Below are 6,203 nucleotides of genomic sequence, written 5' to 3'. Positions count from 1 at the left end.
TTGTTGTTATTGTTATTGTTATTGTTGTTGTATTATTGTTATTTATAATTTGTACAATTAACCTCTCTATGGTTCAACCCCGGTCTTGCTAGGTTATTTATTACTTCGACACTCCTGCACTTGAGAGAAGATATTAATCTTTTCATCGTGTCAAGTTTTTGGCACCGTTGCCGGGGAGGTAAGTTTTTGTACAAGTTATATTATTTATTTTATTTTCTTTTTTAACTTTTCTTGTATATAACTTTGTTTTTTTTCTCTTGTTTCTTCTTCTTTTATTTTTTTTCCTTTTATTCTATTCCTACACGTGCATTAGAGTGTGGTCACGTACATCAAATGGTAGACTTTGTAGGGTATCCTCATTATTTTCAGAAAATATGGCCGAAAAAGATAATCAATCACTTCGTAATAAGAATAATGAGAATAACCGTGTTAGAACACTTAGAGATCACATGAATCCCACAAGAACAAGTGCACCATCATGTATAATTTTTCCTCCTGATGCATCTCATTTTAATTTTAAACTAGACATTATTCAACTTTTACCTTTTTTTCATGGCTTAGAATTGAAAAATCCATACTTGTATTTAAAGGAATTTGAGAAGGTTTGTAACACATATAATGATTCAAATTGTAGTATGAACATCGTCTGATTAAAGCTTTTTCCTTTTTTATTAAAAGATAAAGCTAAAACATGGCTATAAAATTTGAGACCAGGATCCATTCGTGCTTGGGATGAAATGCAACAATAGTCTTTAAAGAAGTAAGCTAAAACATGGCTACAAAATTTAAGACCAGGATCCATTCGTGCTTGGGATGAAATGCAACAACAGTTTTTAAAGAAGTTTTTCCCATCTCATAGAACAAACTCTTTCAAGAGACAAATCACCACTTTCACTCAAAAACCAGGAGAAATATTTTATCAATGTTGGGATAGGTATCGAGACTTACTTAATACTTGCCTTTATCATGGTTTTGAAACATGGAGATTGGTTTCACATTTTTATGAAGGGTTAACACCTAGAGATAGGCAAATGATTGAATTGATGTGCAATGGAACTTTTAAAGATAAAAACCCTGATGAAGCAATGAAGCACTTAGACTTGTTAGGTGAAAATGCTTAAAATTGGGACACTGCGGGTACTTATGAGGCATCGAGTAAAACTCAACCTCATACATCTAGTGGAGGTATGTACAATCTTAGGGAAGATCATGACCTCCAAGCTAAGTTTGCATCTTTAGCTAAAAAAGTCGAGGCACTAGAATTGAAAAAGAGTGGTCAATTAAAATTTGTTGAAAACATTGTGTGTCAAATATGTGAAACAAATGAACACTAAACCAATAATTGTCCAACCTTGCCTTCTTTTAAGGAAAGTCTCCATGAACAAGCCCGTGCTTTAAATAGTTTCCAAAGGGCCAACCACAACCTATACTCCTAAACATACAACCCTGGATGGAGAAATCACCCAAATTTCAGTTGGAAGAGTGATAATAACAATGTACAAACTTCACAACCACCATTTCAAGCACACCATAATTTTCAAAATTCTCATGGATATGCACCTCCTTATGCTTAACCTCCTAGAAGAAATCTTGAGAAAATATTGCATGCATTTATTGAAAAGTAAGAAATAATCAATACTCAACTTGCTCAAAACATGACAAATTTTAAAGATACTCTTACAAAATTGACATTTGCTCTCAGTTTCCAAGAGAAAGGTAAGTTTCCATCTTAACCACAATAAAATCCCAAGGGGCAATACAATGCAAATGCAAGTAGTTTCGGAAGCAACACATGGATCAAGTCAAATCAGTCACTACTCTTCGCAGTGGTAAGGTTATTGAAAAACCCATTCTTGAACCTTATGAGATAGATGATGAGTCAATCTCTGAGGGTAAAAAGAAAAGTCAATCACAACTCTAAAATCTTTGAAACTTTCAAACAAGTAAGAATCAATATACCTTTACTAGATGCTATTAAACAGGTTCCTTCCTATGCTAAATTTTTGAAAGATCTATGCACGGTGAAGAGGAAACTGAATGTGAAAAAGAAAGCCTTTCTAGCCGAACAAGTAAATGCTATTCTTCAGAACAATAATGCTTTGAAATATAAAGACCCGGGTTGTCCTACAATTTCTTGCTTTATTGGAGAGCATAAAATTGAAAGAGCCTTACTTGATCTTGGAGCTAGTGTGAATTTACTTCCATATTCAGTTTTAACAATAATGCTTTGAAATGTAAAGACCCTGGTTGTCCTATAATTTCTTGCTTTATTGGAGAATATAAAATTAAAAGAGCCTTACTTGATCTTAGAGCCAGTGTGAATTTACTTCCATATTCAGTTTTTTAAAGTCTCGCCTAGAGGAATAGTTGAAGATGTGTTAGTACAAGTTGATAAATTCATTTATCTTGTAGATTTTGTTATCTTGGACATAGAACCTGTTGAAGCATGTAATTCATTTTCTGTTATTTTAGGACGTTCATTTCTTGCAACTTATAAACAAGTCGATAAATTCATTTATCCTGTGGATTTTATTGTCTTGGACACAGAACCTGTTGAAGCATGTAATTCATTTCCTGTTATTTTAGGACGTCCATTTCTTGCAACTTCTAATGCATTGATTAATTGTAGGAATGGACTGATGAAGCTATCATTTGGAAACATGACATTGGAGATGAATATTTTCAACATTTACAAGCAACCTGGGGATGATAATGTTTTACAAGAAGTAGATCATATTGATGAATTAGTTTATGATCAACTTGAATCTACTTTAAGTAAAAATGACTTGGATGAATCTGAAGATTTGCAAATGATTTATTCTGAGGAAGAAATCACAGATAAAAAACACACTGAAAATGTTGATGCGGATCTTTTGTCAAAGTGACAATAAATTCAACATCTGACATCACACCAATCGATGATTACATTCCTGATGAATCCTTACTTTCTCTTAGTCTAATGCCTTGGTATGATAAAAATATCGATTTTCTTGCTTCAGGAAATTTGCCAGCTGATTGGAGTACCCAAGACAAAGAAATGTTTTTGAACGAATTGAAGAACTTTTATTGGGATGACCCTTACTTATTCAAATATTGTCCTGATCAAATATTTCAAAGATTCATTCCCGAAAATGAGGTAAGTAGTGTCATTAAACATTGTCATTCTGAAGCACGTGGGAATTATTTTTTATCAAAAAAGACAGCTGCAAAAATCTTTCAAAATAGATTTTATTGGCCCACCATGTTCAAGGACACACATGCATTCTGCAAAACTTGTGAAAATTGTCAAAAAATTGACACTAGTCAAAAAGTTTTGTTTTATGATTCTCAACTCTAAGCATTCCCTACTAGTGAAAGTTGCCAAAAAATTGATACTGGTAAAAAAGTTTTGTTTTATAATTCTCAACTCTATACATTCCCTAGAGAGCTAAGATCAAGATGGAGCAATCCTTATGGGGCCTGTGATATTGAGAATTCAATGAATGACAATGATTTTAAGGAAAATGGACATCGTTTGTGGACATCGTTTGATAATTTTCTTAATGAAAATGAATCAACTAGTTTGAATGATCTTGTAGATAAAGGTTGATTATTTTGTTTTTCTTACATTGTTTTTGTGTTTCTTTTTGAGTGATTTTTGCTAGTTTCTCTCACCCCGGTCAAATGGCGGACAACGGTACTCCGTGACTTAAGTCGGTCTTTCAGTTTCCCGTAATAACTGATATCTGTGTATATATTTGTGTAATTTTTTGAATCTTTGTTCTAATTCTCATTTGATAATGAACACTAATCTTGAAAAATTAAAAAAATATTTTCTCGCTCTGCCTCAAAATGCAATTATAAAAATTTACCATGCTAGATGTGCAAGATTGAGGTTGTTAATGAATCATGAAATTCCTGAAGATATTCGTTGGTTAATTGAAGCAAAGGTTCGATTATCAGGTGAGTCCTTTAATTCCTTCATTTCACACATGTCTAGAACAGGTAAAAGCATTTTTGCAAAAAAATATCGTGCAAAATGACTGAAAGTCTGTTATGGATGTGCCAGATGGACTTGTAATGCAAAATATCATTCTTTAGGAATGATATCTATAAATCGTGAAGATAAAATACAATTCATTAAGGATGGCCTGAGTAAGGAGTCTTTAGATAATCTTCTATTAACTCTTGAGACGCATCCTAGTGGAGAAGTGCATCGTGCAATTCATGATTTATGACCACTATTTCATAAGGAATATGCTCGACTTAGTCTTGGGAATTTGACTAAAAAAAACCCTCTTTGCTAGTTTTTAAGAAAACTGGATGGGAAGCCTATCCCCAACTCATAGAGGGTGTTTAAGTTGTTCTTAGATGTAAAACCAAGGGAAGATGTGAGCCACAATCACAACTATCTGTAAATACACATGCTTTTTCAAAAATAAATAAATAAATAAATAAAAAGAGAGAGAGAGTGTGTGTGTGAGACTCCAGCTGACCTATATATAGGTGGTATGATTGCCTTTTTAATTTCTCATCTATAAAATCCTCTCTTCTTTCCTTTCATTTCTACTCAACCCATACATTCAATAAATATAGATAAAACCCTCTTTTCCTTCCTTTCATTTCTACTCAACCCATACATTCAACAAATACAGAAGTGTGTAGAAATGGCAAGTTCCTCAGGTCATCATATAAGAAATATTTGTGTTTTTGGTGGATCTAGTCTTGGGAAAGAAAAAGAGTTTTTAGAATCAGCAAATCATCTTGGTCAGGTGCTAGCTGAGAGAAAGATTTATTTAGTGTATGGGGGTGACAGTCTGGGGTTAATGGGAGGTGTGTCAATAGCAATATTTTTAGGAGGTAGTCAAGTTTTGGGGGTCGTCCCTGAAACTTTAGCACAAGGGGACATCATTGGAAAAACAATTGGAGAGGAACTTTAGGTCTTTATAATGTTGGCTCGAATGAATGCAATGTTTAACCATGCTGATGCCTTCATTACTTTACCAGGTGGTCTAGGCACATTGGAAGAGATCTTTCATATTTCCTCTTAGGCGCAACTGCACATTCACCATAAATCCATAGGTCTGTTAAATGTTAATGGTTATTATGATAAGTTATTATCTTTTCTTGATCATGCTGTGGAACAAGAATTTCTAATATCTTTTGCACGACAAATCATAATCTCTGCTGCTACTGTTGAACAATTGAGTGGCCAACTACAATCTTTCATTCCTGTAATTGATCCCTCTATGAGTCGCATAAATTGGTCATCTAAGGAAAGCCGTAAAAAGCTTAAATTAGATTTGAGTCTTTATTTGTGAATCTTTGTGTCTTTTGGTTTTATTATTGTGTTTTGTTGTTTCTTATATTTGTTTCAGTGTGTTTTAGGTTTGCCAGTGTTTGTTATTTCAGGTGATATCTTCTATACTCTATCTTTCTACCTTAGAACATTGAGGGCAATGTCTCGTTTTGGTTGGGGGGAAGAGGGTAGTAGCTAAAAAAAAAAACTAACTATATTTTCTATTTCATAAAGGATGTGCAAAATTATTGTTACTATGATGACAGAGTAAAGGAGATCTTTTTATGACTCTTGAGACGCATCTTAGTAACTATTTTTAATAAGGTCTATCATAATACTTCTTGAAATATTTAGGTTTACAAACTCTCGCATTTTTACCACTTAATTCTGCTCATATACTCATTTAACATGTATTCTTAAACCTTAATTTACACACACACTTTAACATATGATTGTGGGTTGCATATTGGATTATTATATTATTTATGTTTTTTTGTTAAAGATATCAACTAAGAAAAAGGGATAGTATATAATTTGAAATAAAAACAAAAAAACAAAAACAAAAAAAAGAGCAAAAAAAAATGAATGATGATAATAAAAATGTAGATAAGTTTGGTTTCATAGCCTTCTTAACCTAAACAATTAAGCCCAAAGGGGTGTTTTAACACTTAATACCCTAAAGTCAACTGACTTGGGAGCTATTGGCCCAATGCTTGTTACATGGGTTGAGAAGAAAAACTTAAGGTAATCAAACATTGCATTATATACATATCAGTATCTGTGACCCAAGTTACTAAGCTCGTAGAGGAGTCTCAACACCTAATGCCCTAAGACCAACTGGTCTGGGAGTCATTAGCCGAAAGCTCATCACATGGGTTAAAGATGCATGATGTTTTAAGTTATATGTATATATATATATATATAT

The sequence above is a fragment of the Populus euphratica genome, unplaced genomic scaffold, assembly GCF_000495115.2.
Source record: "Populus euphratica unplaced genomic scaffold, PopEup_1.0 scaffold199.1, whole genome shotgun sequence".
Classification (NCBI taxonomy): Eukaryota; Viridiplantae; Streptophyta; class Magnoliopsida; order Malpighiales; family Salicaceae; genus Populus; species Populus euphratica.
The sequence above is the reverse complement of the archived record's forward strand: the minus strand, read 5'-3'. Positions refer to the sequence as shown.